Raw genomic sequence first — 21,106 nt, 5'->3', positions numbered from 1 at the left:
CCATAATTTGTGTGATGTTGTGGGTCCCATATCTGTTTTTATTAGTGAGTCTCTCAGACTCCGACCCCGTCTGTATCCTATTCTTGGAACGAAAGGGAATGATTGGTCTGCTTCCAGTAGCTTCCACTAATCTTTGACCGCTTTCATTATGATGTAACTATCTGTTGAATAGGTGGTCACAAAAGTCATTTTTTGGGGAGGTACTTCTTTAACAAATTCCAATGTTGTGGAATTGAAAGAATATTCTTATTATATCCCCTCTCAATGAACCTCTGTGTCATCTCATCCAATTGGGTCGCACATTTCGATTAATCCGTGTTGTTACGAATAACCCTTTGATACTGTGCCTTCGGAATATTTCTTATCAAGGTAGGTACGCGACAGCTTCTTGCGTGCAAGATGGAGTTGTGGTTTGTTACTTTCTGGAAAAGAGTTGTTCCCAATTTGTCTGTACTTTTGAAGATTCTTAAATCCAGATAGTCTACAGATTCAGTGCTAGTTGTATCGCTGAATCTGATAGTACTTTGCATTCAGATTCTTGATCCAAGTATTTAAACTGTCTTCTCCATCACTCCAAATGAGGAACAGATCATCTAAATATCAACAATAATATTTGATGTAATGAATCTCATACACCCTCATTCTTTCAGTTTAGTAGTCAGCCATATACAAGTTGGCCAGGGATGGGGCCACATTGGACCCCATCGCTGTGCCGGATATTTGTAGATAAAATCATTTGTCAAAAAGAAAGAAGTTCTCTGTGAGACAGAGCCTTAATAGCATGATGAGGACTTCTTCAGGAGGGCCAATATATGCCACCTTTCTCAAACTTTTGGCCACAGCCGCTATACCTAAATCATGTGGTATTACAGTGTAAAGGCTTGCTACATTTAGCGTTAACAATATATCTGTGGGGCTGAGTTGGGTGATCTGTGAGATAAAGTCAGTGGAGTCGCAAATGTATGATCTCTGTTGCTTCACTCATGGCTGTAAATAGAAAACTGATGATAAATACTATGTTCACCATCTTCTTTGCATTGGAGGGCGGGGGGCAGTGCCCCCCCCCCTCCGGGTATGGTGGCCTGGGCCTCGACCTAAAAAAGGAAATTTATGCTTACCTGATAAATTGATTTCTTCTACGATACGACAAGTCCATGGATTTCATCCTTACTTGTGGGATATTATCCTCCTGCTAACAGGAAGTGGCAAAGAGCACCACAGCAGAGCTGTATATATAGCTCCTCCCTTCCCCTCCACCTCCAGTCATTCGACCAAAAGTTATAGGAAGGGAAAGGAAAAGCTAAAAGGTGCAGAGGTGACTGAAGTTGTAAATAATAAAAAATATAATCTGTCTTAAATTGACAGGGAGGGCCGTGGACTCGTCGTATCGTAGAAGAAATCAATTTATCAGGCAAGCATAAATTTCCTTTTCTTCTACAAGATACGACGAGTCCACGGATTTCATCCTTACTTGTGGGATACAATACCAAAGCAACAGGACACGGATGAAAGGGAGGGACAAGACAGAGACCTAAACAGAAGGCACCACTGCTTGAAGAACTTTTCTCCCAAAAACAGCCTCAGAAGAAGCAAAAGTATCAAATTTGGAAAATTTGGAAAAAGTATGAAGGGACGACCAAGTCGCAGCCTTTCAAATCTGTTCAACAGATGCATCATTTTTAAAAACGCATGTGGAAGCCACAGCCCTAGTAGAATGTGCCGTAATTCTTTCAGGAGGCTGCTGTCCAGCAGTCTCATATGCCAGGCGGATGATACTTCTCAGCCAAAAAGAAAGAGAGGTAGCCGTAGCTTTCTGACCCCTACGCTTTCCAGAATAAACAATGAATAATGAAGATGATTGACGGAAATCCTTAGTTGCCTGTAAGTAAAACTTTAAGGCACGGACCACGTCCAGATTATGTAACAGACACTCCTTCCTAGAAGAAGGATTAGGACACAAGGAAGTAACAACAATTTCCTGATTAATATTCTTATTGGAAACAACCTTGGGAAGAAACCCAGGTTTAGTACGTAAAACCACCTTATCAGAATGAAATATGAGATAAGGCGAATCACACTGTAACGCTGAAAGCTCAGAAACTCTTCAAGCAGAAGAAATAGCAACCAAAAACAGAACTTTCCAAGATAATAATGTAATATCTATGGAATGCATAGGTTCAAACAGAACCCCTTGAAGAACTCGAAGAACTAAATTTAAACTCCAAGGAGGAGTAATTGGTCTAAATACAGGCTTAATTCTAGAGAGAGCCTGACAAAAAGACTGAACATCTGGCACATCTGCCAAACGTTTGTGAAACAAAATTGACAACGCAGAAATTTGTCCCTTTAAGGAACTTGCTGATAACCCTTTCTCCAATCCTTCTTGGAGAAAAGACAGAATCCTAGGAATCCTAACTTTACTCCATGAGTAACCCTTGGATTCACACCAATAAAGATATTTACGCCATATCTTATGATAGATTTTTGTAGTGACAGGCTTTCTAGCCTGTATCAAAGTACTGATAACTGAATCAGAGAATCCTCGCTTCGATAAAATCAAGCGTTCAATCTCCACGCAGTCAGCTGCAGAGAAATTAGATTTGGATGTTGGAAAGGACCTTGAATGAGAAGGTCCTGTCTGAAAGGAAGTTTCCACGGTGGCAGAGAGGACATGTCCACTAGATCCGCATACCAAGTCCTGCGTGGCGTGAAGCTCTCTCCTGTTTGATTCGAGCAATCACGCGTAGAAGGAGAGGAAACGGTGGAAACACATAAGCTAGGCTGAACAACCAAGGCATCTATCAGTTCGGCCTGAGGATCCCTTGACCGGGATCCGTATCTTGGAAGCTTGGCATTCTGTCGAGATGCCATCAGATCCAATTCCGGTCTGTCCCATCGGAGAATCAATGAGGCAAATACCCCCGGATGAAAAGTCTGTCGACTTAGAAAATCCGCTTCCCAGTTCTCTACTCCTGGGATGTAGATTGCTGACAGATGACAAGAGTAGGCTTCCGCCCAACAGATTATCTTGGATACCTCTCTCATCGCTAAGGGACTCCTTGTTCCCCCCTGATGATTGATATAGGCCACAGTCGTGATGTCGTCCGACTGGAATCTGATAAATTTGGCTGAAGCCAACTGAGGCCATGCCTGAAGCGCATTGAATATTGCTCTCAGTTCCAGAATATTGATTGGGAGTAAAGACTCCACCTGAGTCCAAACACCCTGAGCCTTCAGGGAATTCCAGACTGCACCCCAGCCCAGAAGGCTGGCATCCGTTGTCACTATCACCCACGAGGGTCTGCGGAAACAAGTCCCCTGGGACAGATGATCCAGCGACAACCACCAAAGAAGAGAGTCTGGTTTCTTGATCTAGATTTATCTGAGGAGATAAATCTGCATAATCCCCATTCCACTGTCCGAGCATAGCATGCACAGCTGTAGCGGTCTGAGATGAAAGCGAGCAAACGGAATGATGTCCATTGCCGCTACCATTAATCCAATGACCTCCATACACTGAGCCACTGATGGCCGAGGAATGGACTGAAGTGCTCGGCAAGTATTTAGAATCTTTGATTTTCTGACCTCTGTCAGAAATATTTTCATGGCTACTGAGTCTATCAGAGTTCCCAAGAACGGAACCCTTGTCTGTGGAACAAGTGAACTCTATGTTCACCTTCCAACCGTGAGTTCTAAGGAAAGACAACAATGTGTTCGTGTGAGATTTTGTCAGTTGATATGTTGACGCCTGGATCAGAATATCGTCCAGATAAGGCGCCACTGCTGTGCCTCGCGGTCTGAGAACAACCAAAAGAGACCCTAGAACCTTTGTGAAGATTCTGAGTGCTGTGGCCAACCCGAAGGGAAGAGCCACAAACTGATAATGTTTGTCCAGGAAGGCAAACCTTAGAAACTGATGATGATCCTTGTGGATAGGAATATGAACGTAAGCATCCTTCAAGTCCATGGTAGTCATATATTGACCCTCCTGGATCATTGGTAAAATTGTTCGTATAGTCTCCATCTTGAACGATGGGACTCTGAGAAACTTGTTTAGACCCTTGAGGTCTAAGATGGGTCTGAAAGCTCCCTCTTTTTTGGGAACCACAAATAGATTTGAGTAAAACCCCTGTCCTTGTTCCGATTTTGGAACTGGATAAATTACTCCCATGGTAAAAAGGTTTTTTACACAGCGTAAGAACGCCTCTCTTTTTATCTGGTCTGCAGATAATCTTGAAAGATGAAACCTCCCTCTTGGGAGAAATTCCTTGAAGTCCAATTGATAATCGTGGGTCACTATTTCTAGTGCCCAGGGGTCCTGAACATCTCTTGCCCAAGCCTGGGCAAAGAAAGAAAGTTTGCCCCCTACTAGATCCGGTCCCGGATCTGGGGCCATCCCTTCATGCTGTCTTTGTAGCAGCAGCGGGCTTCTTGGGTTTTTTACCTTTATTCCAATTCTGGTTGGGTCTCCAGACTGACTTAGATTGGGTAAAATCCCCTTCCTGCTTTGTGGAGGAAGAGGAAGCAGAAGGTCCTCCCTTAAAATTCCGAAAGGAACGAAAATTATTCTGTTTACCCCTCATCTTAACAGACTTATTCTGAGGTAGGGCATGACCTTTACCTCCTGTAATGTCAGAAATTATTTCCTTCAATTCTGGCCTGAAAAGGGTCTTACCTTTAAAGGGAATAGCTAAAAGCTTAGTTTCTGATGACACATCAGCAGACCGAGATTTGAGCCACAACGCTCTACGCGCTAGGATAGCAAATCCTGCATTTTTCGCCGCTAATTTAGCAATTTGAAAAGCGGCATCAGCAATAAAAGAATTAGCTAACTTGAGAGCCTTAATTCTATCCAAAATGTCATCTAACGGAGTCTCAACCTTCAGAGACTCTTCCAGAGCTTCAAACCAAAAAGCTGCTGCAGTAGTTACTGGAACAATGCAAGCTGTAGGTTGTAAAAGAAAACCCTAATTAATAAACAATTTCTTTAGGAGACCCTCTAATTTTTTTATCCATAGGGTCTTTGAAAGCACAACTGTCCTCAATGGGTATAGTTGTACGCTTAGCCAGAGTAGATATAGCTCCCTCCACCTTAGGGACCGTTTGCCACAAGTCCCGAATGGTGTCTGATATGGGAAACATTTCCTTAAAATTAGGAGGGAGAGAAAACGGTATACCTGGTCTATCCCATTCCTTCTTCATAATTTCCGAAATTCTTTTAGGAACCGGAAAAACATCAGTGTAAGTAGGCACTTCTAGATATTTGTCCATCACACAATTTCTCTGGTGGTGTCATAATAGGATCACAATCATCCAGAGTCGCTAAAACCTCCCGAAGCAACAGTCAGAGGTGTTCGAGCTTAAATTTAAAGGACATAGCGTCCGAATCTGTCTGAGGTAACACATTTCCTGAGTCTGAAATTTCTCCCTCAGACAGCAATTCCCTGACCCCCAACTCAGAACACTGTGAGGGTACATCGGAAATAGCTAATAGAGCATCAGAGGATTCAGTATTCACATTAATACCTGCCCTACTGTGTTTACCCTGTAACACTGGTAATTTAGATAATACCTCTGTAAGGGTAGTTGACATAACTGCAGCCATCTCCTGCAGAGTAAAGGAATTAGACGCACTAGAGGTACTTGGCGTCGCTTGTGTGGGCGTTAAAGGTTGTGACACTTGGGTAGAATTGGATGGCATATCCTGATTCTCTTCAGACTGAGAAGCATCCTTAGGCACACTTTCTTGACCTAAAATATGGTCTTTACAATGTAAGGCCCTTTCAGTACAAGAGGTACACAATGTAAGAGGGGGTTCCACAATAGCTTCTAAACACATAGAACAATGAGATTCCTCAGTGTCAGACATGTTGAAGAGACTAATAATAACCACAGAAGTCGTTTAAACACTCTATTTATTGCTTTAAATACATTTTTGAAAAACGTGTACTGCGCCTTTAAGAAGAAAAAGTGAACAATTTTTCCAAAACTGCTTAAATAATGTTAATTTGTCTCAAAAATTAACTAAAACTTATTGGTTTATCCAAAAATTATAGCACCCCATGAGTAAGGTGATAAATAAGGCTCTAAAGTGAAAAAAATATCAGTTTACACAAAAATACCCTCTGCACCTCGCCACAGCTCTGCTGTGGCACCTACCTGCCCCCAGGGTACTTCATAATGATTAGCCAACACTCCAGGCCAGAGACTACTGTCCAGGAGCAACTGGAGTTACTGCCTGCTGCTTCTCTGTCAGAAGGAAGTGCGCATCTGAGCATGCGAAAACAAGCCCCGCCCCTTATGGCCGATGTTGGAGTAGGCCCAAACACAACCGCATGGAGAAGCGGTTTTGCACACAAGCTAAGTGGAACACAAAAACACCCCAAACACATCCCAGCAAGTCATGCTGGTTATATAATAAAAAATATCTCAATCGTTTTACTCCCTTATCGATTTACTGCCTTTATGCCTCTCCCAGAGTGTCATATCATGCCCTTATGTCACTTAGAAAAATAAAAACAAGGGACTCCAGTAACACCCCTCTGTATAACAGGTCTACTGCTTACCCCATTCCCTACAGGGAAATAAATGTCAGCCAGTTCTGATATATCATGTCTCTTCAGAAATAAATGGCTGCACATACCTTAATGATGCTTGAAGCATGAAACCATTCTCCACACTGAAGATGTCCTTATGTAACCTTCAGAAGTCTTGTGGGAACCAACGTGGATCTTAGTTACAGCTGCTAAGATCATCCACCTCAGGGCAGAAATCTTCTTCTATAACCCCCTGAGGAAAATAGTACACACCGGTACCATTTAAAATAAAAAAACTTCTTGATTGAAGAAAGTAAAACTAACACCTCACTTTACCTCTTCCTAGTATAACACAGGCAAAGAGAATGACTGGAGGTGGAGGGGAAGGGAGGAGCTATGTATACAGCTCTGCTGTGGTGCTCTTTGCCACTTCCTGTTAGCAGGAGGATAATATCCCACAAGTAAGGATGAAATCCGTGGACTCGTCGTATCTTGTAGAAGAAACACATAGTGACATCATAAGATAACATGCAATGTTAATTAAAGAACAACAAAACAGTTTTTAACGTATATAAAGTGCAATCAATGAAACTGGGCGATCACTTGCAGTGACATCTCACATAGTATTTATTGGGCTTCCACCGGCCACTCCCACAGAGGTTTCCAGGTTTCTATGTAATGGCTCATTTTTAGGTAGGGTACAGTAGGGATACTGAACACAACCACGATATTACTGTGAGGTCTGTGTTTCTGTTAGAGCGCGAAGGTGGCGATCGGGATCAGTGATTCTAGTGGATACATGTTAAGGGAGCTTGTAAGGGATTAGAAGACTGGACACTTAACTTTGATGCTGACAGTTTTTACATTTTTATATTTAAAGTTGATCGGTATGTTAGGTTGTTGTCATAACATTCTTTGGCCACGCCTACAGCGGGCAAGGTCTGTGTATAAGCCCAATGGGATAATAACAACTACGACAGGGTATATCCCCCTTCACGATGTGCGAGTGGGGAGATGTTAAATATTCTAAAATGAGCAGTGTTCTATAGATCATTGATATGTGTTGAGGAAATCCATGAGACAAGTAGTTAGTTTGATTGGTCAGGGGGACTATGTAGCGATATTATATGATCACGGCTTCAGTGCACTAAGTAAACAGAAGGGTGTGAATGTGGCACACCTATTGGATATTGGCTTAGACTCAGATGATTGGAGCACTGGATGGAGGCGCGACAGGCCTCTCTGCTCCCTATTGGCAACCTTTTGAGGTGGAGTTTGTTGTTGTTAATGTGAAGTTTTGTTCAGTAACAATCGGCTGAATACAGTTCCCTGAATATTCGTCATGACTGATCAGTAGTGGGGTGACATTTAGAAGTTTATGCACTTTACAAAGATTGCACTTTATATAGGTTAAACACTTTTTTGTTGTTCTTTAATTAACATTGCATGTTATCTTATGATGTCACTATGTGTTTGCACATGGACAGCCGGGATTGGCTGTGATCAAGGGGGAGGGTTACAAAGGTCTTTAAAGCTTTGTTTGTTGCACTGGTTGTTTGTCAGAGGAAGGGACTGCTTTTTTGTCCCGAAACGTCACATATTAAAGAATATTTTTTGTCACATACGGCTAGAGTCCAGTGAGTGCTTATTTGAACTTTACATTACTACTTTTTATAGCACCCTGACGGATGGTGACTGCTGGTGATAGTGCACACACCTGGACTACATATATATACTAGTCCTAAAGCCTGTTCACACGGGCCATTTTTTGCAGTACAGCGGTCCCACCCCTTGCTCTCTCTCTCTATCCCTTTCTCTTTTGCTCTCTCCCCCTCTCTTTTGCGTTTTCTCTCGCTCCACCTCTCTTTTGCTCTCTCTCTCCCCCCTCTCTTTTGCTCTCTCTCTCCCCCCTCTCTTTTGCTCTCTCTCTCCCCCCTCTCTTTTGCTCTCTCTCTCACCTCTCTTTTACTCTCTCTCTCCTCTCTCTTTTGCTCTCTCTCCCCTCTTTCTTTTGCTGTCTCTCTCCCCTCTCTCTTTTGCTGTCTCTCTCCCCTCTCTCCCCTCTCTTTTGCGCACTCTCCCCCCTCTCTTTTGCGCACACTCTCCCCCCTCTCTTTTGCGCACACTCTCCCCCCTCTCTTTTGCGCACACTCTGCCCCCTCTCTTTTGCGCTCTCTCCCCCTCTCTTTTGCGCTCTCTCCCCCTCTCTTTTGCGCTCTCTCCCCCCTCTCTTTTGCTGTCTCCCTCCTCTCTTTTGCTGTCTCTCTCCCTCCTCTCTTTTGCTGTCTCTCTCCCCCCTCTCTTTTGCTCTCTCTCCCCCATCTTTTTTGCTCTCTCCCCCCTCTCTTTTGCTCTCTCTCTTCCCCCTCTCTTTTGCTCTCTCTCTCCCCCCTCTCTTTTGCTCTCGCTCTCCCCTCTCTCTTTTGCTCTCCCCTCTCTCTTTTGCTCTCACTCTCCCCTCTCTCTTTTGCTGTCTCTCTCCCCCCTCTCTTTTGCTGTCTCTCTCCCCCCTCTATTTGCGCTCTCTCCCCCTCTCTTTTGTGCACTGTCCCCCCTCTCTTTTGCTGTCTTTCTCCCCCTCTCTTTTGCTGCTTCTCCCTCCTCTCTTTTGCTGTCTCTCTCCCCCCTCTATTTGCGCTCTCTCCCCCTCTCTTTTGCGCACTCTCCCCCTCCCTTTTTTGCGCACTCTCCCCCCTCCCTTTTTTGCGCACTCTCCCCCCTCCCTTTTTTGTGCACTCTCCCCCCTCTCTTTTACTGTCTCTCTCCCCCTCTCTTTTGCTGTCTCTCCCTTCTCTCTTTTACTGTCTCTCTCCCACCTCTCTTTTACTGTCTCTCTCCCCCCCTCTCTTTTGCGCTCTCTCCCCCCCTCTCTTTTGCGCTCTCTCCCCCCTCTCTTTTGCACTCTCTCCCCCTCTCTTTTGCTGTCTCTCTCCCCCTCTCTTTTGCTGTCTCTCCCCCTCTCTTTTGCTCTCTCTCTCCCTCTATCCCCCCCTCTTTAGAGCTCTCTGTCTCTCGGCATCTGGCCCCGCCCATGTCATGCCCGGCCCCGTCACGCCCGGCCCCGCCCTCGTCACTCCCGCCCGGGCAGTTTCGGACAAACACACTTGGCCTTTTATTATATAGGAGATATATATATATATATATATATATATATATATATATATATACATATATATCAGGGGCATTTTTTTGGCCTAAGCAAACAAGGCTCTTGCCTAGGGTGGCAGACTTGGGGGGGCTAAAAAGGTACTGTACAAGTCCAGCTTTAAAGTTAAAGGGACGTAAAACAAGTTGGGATAGAGACAAAATATAATAATATGTACTTTAACTACTTTACCTGCAAATTTATACTGCAGTGCCTCGCCATTAACCCATTCTTTTTAGTTTCTGAATAGTAAAGCTCTAACTCCAACACACATTTCCTTTTATGGCTGTATCTATATCTATTGTTGTTTTGGTAGAATGCAAAAGTAAATAAGGATTATCTGCTGGAGCATGCCTAGAAGCTGTGAACTCAGCGAAATACAATGCCTGTGTCAAAACACTGATAAGGGGGTGGAGTTGGCTGCTCAAGGCAGCTTAGCTATGTAATTAATTTTGCTTATTTTTGAAAATGATTTTAAAATACTTGCCAGCAATTTTTAAACAATTTTTCTATGCAAACTATTTTTTAATTAATTAGCCCTTTTAGGATATGCACAGATCTCAACCTGTTTTATGTCCCTTTAAGTGTGCACAGTAGCACAAAACAAACTCAATCCATGAGCCCACAAAATTTCATAAATTAATATCAGTCTTTAACGGCAAGGTTACCACCAGCTATATGCCAAGGCACGGCGGAGCACCGGAATCAGGCTCCAGTTACTGCTTCCCTCGACAGCTCCACTCTCAAACCACAAGTAGAGCTAAGGCATCAGAGTAAACCTCAAAGAGCACTGCCACAAACCACTGGGTAAGTACATCCCATATCAGCGTTCCTCAAAACAGAACAGGCTTAGTGGATAGTGTCACTGCCAGATAGAACACATTTCACCCATGCTCTATGAGGGCCCTCCTGGTGGGGCTTTATCATCTGGGTTTATTATGTCGATCTCCACACTTCAGTTTAAAGCGAGACTTGGACAGTAACGTTTTACCCTATGCATATGTATACCACTAAGTGCCAGGATATATGCATAGTTTTTTTCCAGGACTTTGACATTTCCAATGTAATATATCACCCCTTGTTTCTGCTTGCTATTTGCGTTCATCACATTTTGTATATTTACTTTAATTGGTTCAATCCTGGAGGATATTCAATCAGTAATAAAATTCATATTTTGCCTATGGTGAAGCCTTGGTCAGAATTTGGTATGAAGTAATATATATGCCCTTTCTTCATTTGATAGTTAATGACAATGCAATTTACACATGTGAACTGAAACAAACTCTAGCTTCAATAGAATAGTTAAAGGGACAGTCTAATCCAAAATAAACTCCCATGATTCACATAGAGAATGTAATTTTGAACAATTTTCCAATTTACTTTTATCACCAATTTTGCTTTGTTCTCTAGATATTCCTAGTTGAAAGGTAAACCTAGGAGGTTCATATGCTAATTTCTAAGCCCTTGAAGGCCGCCTCTTTTCTCAGGGCATTTTGACAGTTTCTCTCTACTAGAGGGTGTTAGTTCATGTGTGTCATATAGATAACACTGTTCTCATACACATGGAGTTCAGGTGAGCCAGCTCTGATTGGCTAAAATGGAAGTCTGTCAAAGAACTGAAATAAGGGGGCAGTTTGCAGAGGCTTAGATACAAGGTAATCACAGAGGCAAAATGTGAATTTATATAACTGTGTTGGTTGTGCAAAACTAGGGAATGGGTAATAAAGGGATTATCTATTTAAACAATAAAAATTCTGGTGTAGACTGTCCCTTTAAACTTGCAAATGAAAAAAGTAAATTTATGCTTACCTGATAAATTAATTTCTTTTACGATATGACGAGTCCACAGATTTCATCCTTACTTGTGGGATATTAACCTCCTGCTAACAGGAAGTGGCAAAGTGCACCACAGCAGAGCTGTATATATATAGCCCCTCCCTTCCCCTCCACCCTCAGTCATTCGGCCAAAAGTTATAGAAAGAGAAAAGGAAAGGCTAAAAGGTGCAGAGGTAACTGAAGTTTACAAAAAATATAAAGAAAAACTGTCTTAAAAAGAACAGGGTGGGCTGTGGACTTGTCATATCGTAAAAGAAATTAATTTATCAGGTAAACATAAATTTACTTTTCTTTTACAAAGATATGACGAGTCCACGGATTTCATCCTTACTTGTGGGAAACCAATACCAAAGCAAAAGGACATGGATGAAAGGGAGGGACAAGACAGGAACCTAAACAGAAGGCACCACTGCTTGAAGAACCTCTCCCCCAAAAATAGCCTCAGAAGAAGCAAAAGTATCAAATTTATAAAATTTGGAAAAAGTGTGAAGGGACGACCAAGTCGCAGCCTTACAAATCTGTTCAACAGATGCATCGTTTTTAAAGGCCCATGTGGAAGCCACAGCCCTAGTAGAATGATCCGTAATTCTTTCAGGAGGCTGCTGTCCAGCAGTCTCATATGCCAGGCGGATGATACTTCACAGCCAAAAAGAAAGAGAGGTAGCCGTAGCTTTCTGACCCCTACGCTTTCCAGAATAAACAATGAATAATGAAGATGATTGACGGAAATCCTTAGTTGCCTGTAAGTAAAACTTTAAGGCACGGACCACATCCAAATTATGCAACAGACGCTCCTTAGAAGAAGGGTTAGGACACAAGGAAGGAACAACAATTTCCTGATTAATATTCTTATTTGAAACAACCTTAGGAAGGAATCCAGGTTTGGTACATAACACCACCTTATCAGAATGAAAAATGAGGTAAGGAGAATCACACTGTAGCACTGAAAGCTCAGAAACTCTTCGAGCAGAAGAAATAGCAACTAAAAACAGAACTTTCCAAGATAACAATTTGATATCCATGGAATGCATGGGTTCAAACGGAACCCCTTGAAGAACTCGAAGAACTAAATTAAAACTCCAGGGAGGAGTAATGGGTCTAAATACAGGCTTAATTCTAGATAGAGCCTGACAAAAAGACTGAACATCTGGCACATCTGAGAAACGTTTGTGAAAAAGAATTGACAAAGCTGAAATTTGTCCCTTTAAGGAACTTGCTGATAACCCTTTCTCCAATCCTTCTAGGAGAAAAGACAAAATTCTGGGACTCCTAACTTTACTCCATGAGTAACCCTTGGATTCACACAAATAAAGATATTTACGCCATATCTTATGATAGATTTTTCTAGTGACAGGCTTTCTAGCCTGTATCAAAGTATTGATGACCGAATCAGAGAATCCTCGCTTCAGTAAAATCAAGCGTTCAATCTCCACGCAGTCAGCTGCAGGGAAATTAGATTTGGATGTTGGAAAGGACCTTGAATGAGAAGGTCCTGTCTCAATGGAAGTTTCCACGGTGGCAGAGAGGACATGTCCACTAGATCCGCATACCAAGTCCTGCGTGGCCACGCAGGCGCTATCAGGATCAGTGAAGCTCTCTCCTGTTTGATTCGAGCAATTACGCGTGGGAGGAGAGGAAACGGTGGAAAAACATAAGCTAGGCTGAACAAATAAGGCACTGCCAAAGCATCTATTAGTTCGGCCTGAGGATCACTTGACCGGGATCCGTATCTTGGAAGCTTGGCATTCTGTCGAGATGCCATCAGATCCAATTCCGGTCTGCCCCATCTGAGAATCAATGAGGCAAATACCTCCGGGTGAAGTTCCAACTCCCCCGGATGAAAAGTCTGTCCGCTTCCCAGTTCTCTACTCCTGGGATGTAGATCGCTGACAGATGACAAGAGTGGGCATCCGCCCAACGGATTATCTTGGATACTTCTATCATCGCTAAGGAACTCCTTGTTCCCTCCTGATGATTGATATATGCCACAGTCGTGATGTTGTCCGACTGGAATCTGATGAATTTGGCTGAAGCCAACTGAGGCCACGCCTGAAGCGCATTGAATATTGCTCTCAGTTCCAGAATATTGATTGTAAGTAGAGACTCCACCTGAGTCCAAACACCCTGAGCCTTCAGAGAGTTCCAGACTGCACCCCAGCCCAGAAGGCTGGCATCCGTTGTCACTATCACCCACGAGGGTCTGCGGAAACAAGTCCCCTGGGACAGATGATCCGGCGACAACCACCAAAGAAGAGAGTTTCTGGTCTCTTGATCCAGAATTATCTGAGATAAATCTGCATAATCCCCATTCCACTGTCCGAGCATGCACAGTTGCAGTGGTCTGAGAGGAAAGCGAGCAAACGGAATGATGTCCATTGCCGCTACCATTAATCCAATTACCTCCATACACTGAGCCACTGAAGAGCTCGGCAAGTATTTAGAATCTTTAATTTTCTGACCTCTGTCAGAAATATTTTCATGGCTACCGAGTCTATCAGAGTTCCCAAGAAAGGAGCCCTTGTCTGTGGAACAAGTGAACTCTTCTCTATGTTCACCTTCCAACCGTGAGTTCTCAGGAAAGACAACACTTTGTCCGTGTGAGATTCTGTCAGTTGATATGTTGACGCCTGAATTAGAATATCGTCCAGATAAGGCGCCACTGCTATGCCTTGCGGTGTGAGAACCGCCAAAAGAGACCCTAGAACCTTTGTGAAGATTCTGGGTGCTGTGGCCAACCCGAAGGGAAGAGCCACAAACTGATAATGTTTGTCCAGAAAGGCAAACCTTAGAAACTGATGATGATCCTTGTGGATAGGAATATGAAGGTAAGCATCCTTCAAGTCCACGGTAGTCATATATTGACCCTCCTGGATCATTGGTAAAATTGTTCGTATAGTCTCCATTTTGAACGATGGGACTCTGAGAAATTTGTTTAGACACTTGAGGTCTAAGATGGGTCTGAAAATGCCCTCTTTTTTTGGGAACCACAAATAGATTTGAGTAAAACCCCTGTCCTTGTTCTGATTTTGGAACTGGACAAATTACTCCCATGGTAACAAGGTCTTTTACACAGCGTAAGAATGCCTCTCTTTTTATCTGGTCTGCAGATAATCTTGAAAGATGAAACCTCCCTCTTGGGAGAAAATCCTTGAAATCCAACTGATAACCGTGGGTCACTATTTCTAGTGCCCAGGGGTCCTGAACATCTCTTGCCCAAGCCTGGACAAAGAAAGAGTCTGCCCCCTACTAGATCCGGTCCCGGATCGGGGGCCACCCCTTCATGCTGTCTTAGTAGCAGCAGCTGGCTTCTTAGATTGTTTACCTTTATTCCAATTTTGGTTAGCTCTCCAGACTGACTTAGATTGGGTAAAATTCCCTTCCTGCTTTGTGGAGGAAGAGGAAGTAGAAGGAACGAAAATTATTCTGTTTACCCCTCATCTTAACAGACTTATCCTGAGGTAGGGCATGGCCTTTACCTCCTGTAATGTCAGAAATGATTTCCTTCAATTCTGGCCCGAAAAGGGTCTTACCTTTAAAGGGAATAGCTAAAAGCTTATGTTTTGATGACACATCAGCAGACCAAGATTTGAGCCACAACGCTCTACGCGCTAAAATAGCAAATCCTGCATTTTTCGCCGCTAATTTAGCAATTTGAAAAGCGGCATCAGTAATAAAAGAATTAGCTAACTTGAGAGCCTTAATTCTATCCAAAATGTCATCTAACGGAGTCTCAACCCTCAGGGTCTCTTCCAGAGCTTCATACCAAAAAGCTGCTGCAGTGGTTACTGGAACAATGTAAAAGAAAACCCTGATTAATAAACAATTTCTTTAGGAGACCCTTCATTTTTTATCCATAGGGTCTTTGAAAGCACAACTGTCCTCAATGGGTATAGTTGTACGCTTAGCCAGGGTAGATATAGCTCCCTCCACCTTAGGGACCGTTTGCCACAAGTCCCGAATGGTGTCCGATATGGGAAACATTTTCTTAAAAGTAGGAGGGGGAGAAAATGGTATACCTGGTCTATCCCATTCCTTCTTTACAATTTCCGAAATTCTTTTAGGAACCGGAAAAACATCAGTATAAGTAGGCACTTCTAGATATTTGTCCATCTTACACAGTTTCTCTGGTGGTATCATAATAGGATCACAATCATCCAGAGTCGCTAAGACCTCCCGAAGCAACAGACGGAGGTGTTCAAGCTTAAATTTAAAGGACATAACGTCCGAATCTGTCTGAGGTAACACATACCCTGAGTCCGAAATTTCTCCCTCAGACAGCAATTCTCTGACCCCCAACTCAGAACACTGTGAGGGTACATCGGAAATAGCTAATAAAGTAACAGAGGATTCAGTATTTACATTAATACCTGACCTACTGCGTTTACCCTGCAACATTGGTAATTTAGATAATACCTCTGTAAGGGTAGTTGACATAACTGCAGCCATCTCCCACAGAGTAAAGGAATTAGACGCACTAGAGGTACTTGGCGTCGCTTGTGTGGGTGTTAAAGGTTGTGACACTTGGGGAGAATTGGATGGCATAACCTGATTCTCTTCAAATTGAGAATGATCCTTAGGCACACTATCTTGACCTAAAATATGGTCTTTACAATGTAAGGCCCTTTCAGTACAAGAGGTACACAATATAAGAGGGGGTTCCACAATAGCTTCTAAACACATAGAACAATGAGAATCCTCAATGTCAGACATGTTGAACAGACTAATAATAGCCACAAAAGTCGTTTAAACACTTTATTTATTGCTTTAAATAAAACTTTGAAAAACGTGTACTGCGCCTTTAAGAAAGAAAAAGTGAACAATTTTTCCAAAACTGCTTAAATAACGTTAATTTGCTACCAAAATTCACTAAAACTAATTGGTATATCCAAAAATTATTGCACCTTATGAGAAAAGTGAAAAATAAGGCTCTAAAGTGAAAAATATATCAGTTTACACAAAAATACCCTCTGCACCTAGCCACAGCACTGCTGTGGCGCCTACCTGCCCCCAGGGTACTTCGGAATGAATAGCCAACACTCCAAGCCAGAGACTACTGTCCAGGAGCAACCAGAGTTACTGCTTGCTGCTCCTCTGTCAGAAGGAAATGCGCATCTGAGCGCGCAAAGTCAAGCCCCGCTCCTTATGGCCGAAGTTGGAGTAAGCCCAAACACAACCGCATGGGAAGCGTTTTTTCCATAAAGCTAAGTGGAACACAAAACACACCCCAAACACATCCCAGCAAGAAATGCTGGATATATAATAAAAAATAGCTCAATCGTTTAACTGCTTATCGATTTAAAGCCCTTATGCCTCTCCCAGAGTGTCATATCATGCCCTTATGTCAGAAATATAAAATAAAAACAAGGGACTCCAGTAAAACCCTTCTGTGAAACAGGTCTACTGCTTACCCCATTCCCATAAAGAGAAATAAATGCCAGCCAGTTCTGATACACCAAATCTCCTCAGAAAAAAAGGCTGCACATACCTTAATGCTGCTTGTAGTATGAAACTGGTCTCCACACTGAAGATGTCTCATGTGTTATCTTCAGAAGTCTTGTGGGAACCAGTGTGGATCTTAGTTACAAATGCTAAGATCATCAACCTCAGGGCAGAAATCTTCTTCCATAACCCCCTAAGGAAAATAGTACGCACCGGTACCTATTAAAATAAAAAACTTCTTGATTGAAGAAACTAAAACTAACACCTCACTTTACCATGTCTTACTAGTATAACACAGGCAAAGAGAATGACTGAGGGTGGAGGGGAAGGAAGGGGCTATATATACAGCTCTCCTGTGGTGCTCTTTGCCACTTCCTGTTAGCAGGAGGTTAATATCCCACAAGTAAGGATGAAATCTGTGGACTCGTCATATCTTTGTAAAAGAAATAAACCTATTTAAACTGGGGCTTTGTGGGTATACTGTGTACTTGTATTTTATTTGCTATATATACTGTACACTGTATGTGTTATACTGTAAAAAGGTATATTATATGTTTTGTTTTGTTAAAATAAACGTTTTAATTTTTGTGTTGTTTTTTTTTAGGTACAGGATTTCGTGAATGGGATAATATCCTGCAGAAGACAGTGGCTGCATGTTTTTCAGTTTACAGTAGTGTGTTTTTTACACTTTGCACTATGTAAATCACATGTTTTAAATACTTTTCTTTTACATTGTATATATTGATCCACTACAATAATGCTAAGTTGTCACTAAGTCCTCACTGTATAGAACGGGGTTACTATTAATATCACGGTTGCACTGTGCCAAACATGATATTAAAGGGACATTTAAATGTGCATAGATGAATTGCATCTTTAAATAGAAACACATTTGCAATATACATGCATTTGCAAAAATGTTTCTAGTAAAAGTTATCACTGTTTTAGTGTTAGCATTTTTCTCTGCACGTGCATGTGAAGCATTGCTAGATATTCTCAGTGCACCAGGGTTTGAAATACAGCAGCTGCTCATTGTGCAAGTGGGGCTTGTATCATGTCAGCAAATAACAAATTGGGTCATTACCAGATGGTACAAACACCTTAGGCTCTCTGAGCAAGTGGTGTATTTAAAATGCTGGTGCATGGTGCATGCTTTAATACACTTTTAAAACAGTTACAGCTTTTATTAGAAGCATTTTTCCTAATACAATGGAAATAAAAAGTCTACACATCCTTGTTACAAAAAAAGTAATAATGTGGTTGTGGTCTTATAACTGGGGATGTAGCTGTGTTCAGAATTAAGCAATCACATTCAAAATCATGTTAAATAGGAGTCAGTACACACCTGTCATCATTTAAAGTGCCTCTGATTAACCCCAAATAAAGTTCAGCTGTTCTAGTTGGTCTTTCCTGACATTTTGTTAGTTGCATCCTACAGCAAAAGCCATGGTCCGCAGAGAGCTTCCAAAGCATCAGACAGATCTCATTATTAAAAGGTATCAGTCAGGAGAAGGGTACAAAAGAATTTCCAAGGCATTAGATATACCATGCAACACAGTGAAGACAGTCATCATCAAGTGAAGAAAATATGGTGCAACAGTGACATTACCAAGAACTGGACGTCCCTCCAAAATTGATGAAAAGACGACAAGAAAACTGGTCTGGGAGGCTGCCAAGAGGCCTACAGCAACATTAAAGGAGCTGCAGGAATATCTGGCAAGTACTGGCTGTGTGGTACATGTGACAACAATCTCCCGTATTCTTCATATGTCTGGGCTATGGGGTAGAGTGGCAAGACGGAAGCCTTTTCTTACGAAGAAAAACATCCAAGCCCAGCTAAATTTTGCAAAAACACATCTGAAGTCTCCCAAAAGCAAGTGGGAAAAGGTGTTATGGTCTGATGAAACCAAGGTTGAACTTTTGGCCACAATTCCAAAAGATATGTTTGGCGCAAAAACAACACTGCACATCACCAAAAGAACACCATACCCACAGTGAAGCATGGTGGGGGCAGCATCATGCTTTGGGGCTGTTTTTCTTCAACTCGAACTGGGGCCTTAGTCAAGGTAGAGGGAATAATTAACAGTTCCAAATGCCAGTCAATATTGGCACAAAACCTTCAGGCTTCTTCTAGAAAGCAGAACATGTAGAGGAACTTCATCTATCAGCATGACAACGACCCAAAGCATACATCCAAATCAACAAAGGAATGGCTTCACCAGAAGAAGATTAAAGTTTTGCAATGGCCCCAGCTAGAGCCCAGACCTGAATCCGATCGGAAATCTGTGGGGTGATCTGAAGAGGGCTGTGCACAGGAGATGCCCTCGTAATCTGACAGATTTGGAGTGTTTTTGCAAAGAAGAGTGGGCAAATCTTGCCAAGTCAAGATGTGCCACGCTGATAGACTCATACCCCCAAAAGACTGAGTGCTGTAATAAAATCAAAAGGTGCTTCAACAAAGTATTAGTTTAAAGGGATAGTTTAGTTAAAATTAAACTTATATGATTCAGATAGATCATGCAATTTTAAGCAGCTTTCTAATTGCCTCACATTATCTATTTTTCTTTGTTCTCTTGGTATCTTTATTTAAAAATGCTGGAATTTAAGCATAGGAGCTGTTTCATTTTTTGTTCAGCATCTGGGTAGTGCTTGCTGATTGGTGTTTTAATGTTGCCATCCAATCAGCAAGCGCTACCCAGGTGCTAAACCAAAAATGGGCCGGATCCTATGCTTACATTCCAGCTTTTTTAAATAAAGATACCAAGAGAACAAAGAAAATTTGATAAAAGGAGTAAATTACAAAGCTGCTTAAAATTGCATGCTCTATCAGAATCATTCAAGTTTAATTTTAACTAGACTATCCCTTTAAGGGTGTGCACACTTATGCAACCATATTTTATTTTTTATTTTTTTACATCCCCCCACCTAAAAATTTTTTTTTTTTATCAATTGAGTTGTACAGTTTTTAGGTCACATTAAAGGTGGAAAAAGTTCTGAAATGATTTATCTTTATCTCATTTTTTTTTACATCACAGAAACCTGACATTTTAACAGGGGTGTGTAGACTTTTTATATCCAATGTACATGTATATTGCAAAAATGTTTCTATTCAAAACTGAAATGCATCCATGTGGATTTCAATTTTGGCTGGAATGTCCCTTTAAAAATAAACGCGTTTGGTACAGTGCAATCACAATATTAGAAGTAAAAACCCTTGTTGGTGATGTTTCCACTCCGAAGCTGAATTAACAGATCCACCATGATCTTACAAGGGAGTGAATATGATGACACCATGATACACAGAAAGGAACAGAATTAGCAAAACCATAATACCTCAGAACTCATTGTGTGTTTACATGGATATGTTTGTTTATTTCAATTGCTTGGCTATATGTTGAAAAATCAGTTTGATTGCTGCCGTAGCCTCCATCCCATGGACCAATAAGAAGCTACTACTTTGGATGAAATGGCAGATTTTCACTGAATGAAATTGTTCATGGCTGGCTGTGTGAAATGCCACAATACAAACATTTTACCTTTAAAGGTTATACTTATTAAAGATACAGTAACAGTTGGTTTGATGTTGTATGCTTTGATTTCTTAGAACTCTTTAACAATACAATAAAATGAATACTAGACCTTTATTTTCCCATAAGTGTAGATTCTATTGCAAAATAATACAAAATAAAAGGTCAATTTGAAATGCTTAGAAGTGCACTTCACATTTACAAAAAAAAGTATTTCTTGCCAAAGCTTTAATTGCTGGCAGCGATGCAGCGTGGCGTCACCTCTGATTGGAGCATTTATATGGTTCAAGGAGAGCAGGAAGACAGCAGTTGTAGTTGCAGTTTTAGAGAGTTGATTCTAAAAAGGTGCATTCATTCTTGGCAGATAAGGGGCATTTCAGTGTCTAAATGTAAGTTGACCATTGCCTTTAGCTCTGTTTTAAATGGTTACAATTTAACGGGACATAAAACAGATTTTTTTTTTCTTATTTATTATTCAGATAAAGCTTATGATTTTAAACACTTTTCAAATTTACTTCTATTATCTATTTGTTTTGTTCATTTGGTATCCTTTGTTGAAAGAGATACCTTGGTAGGCCCAAGAGCTACTGATTGGTGGCTGCACATACATTATGTGCTTCATG

At 41.8% G+C, this 21,106-nt stretch overlaps 1 protein-coding gene across 6 annotated transcripts in view; it reads left to right on the top strand.

Moving 5' to 3' along the window:
- MILR1 (mast cell immunoglobulin like receptor 1) overlaps positions 1 to 19,640 on the top strand; it is a 267,612-nt gene extending 247,972 nt beyond the window's left edge. For all 6 annotated transcript variants that reach the window (XM_053708026.1, XM_053708062.1, XM_053708053.1 and 3 more), the window contains one exon: positions 17,561 to 19,640. The gene's annotated coding sequence lies outside the window, so the exon portion shown is untranslated. The remainder of the gene's footprint in view (positions 1 to 17,560) is intronic.
- Positions 19,641 to 21,106: the final 1,466 nt, after the last annotated feature.

The sequence above is a fragment of the Bombina bombina genome, chromosome 1 (genome assembly GCF_027579735.1).
Source record: "Bombina bombina isolate aBomBom1 chromosome 1, aBomBom1.pri, whole genome shotgun sequence".
In the NCBI taxonomy this organism is placed as follows: Eukaryota; Metazoa; Chordata; class Amphibia; order Anura; family Bombinatoridae; genus Bombina; species Bombina bombina.
Note: the sequence above shows the minus strand (reverse complement) of the source record. Positions and strands in the feature narration are given on the sequence as shown.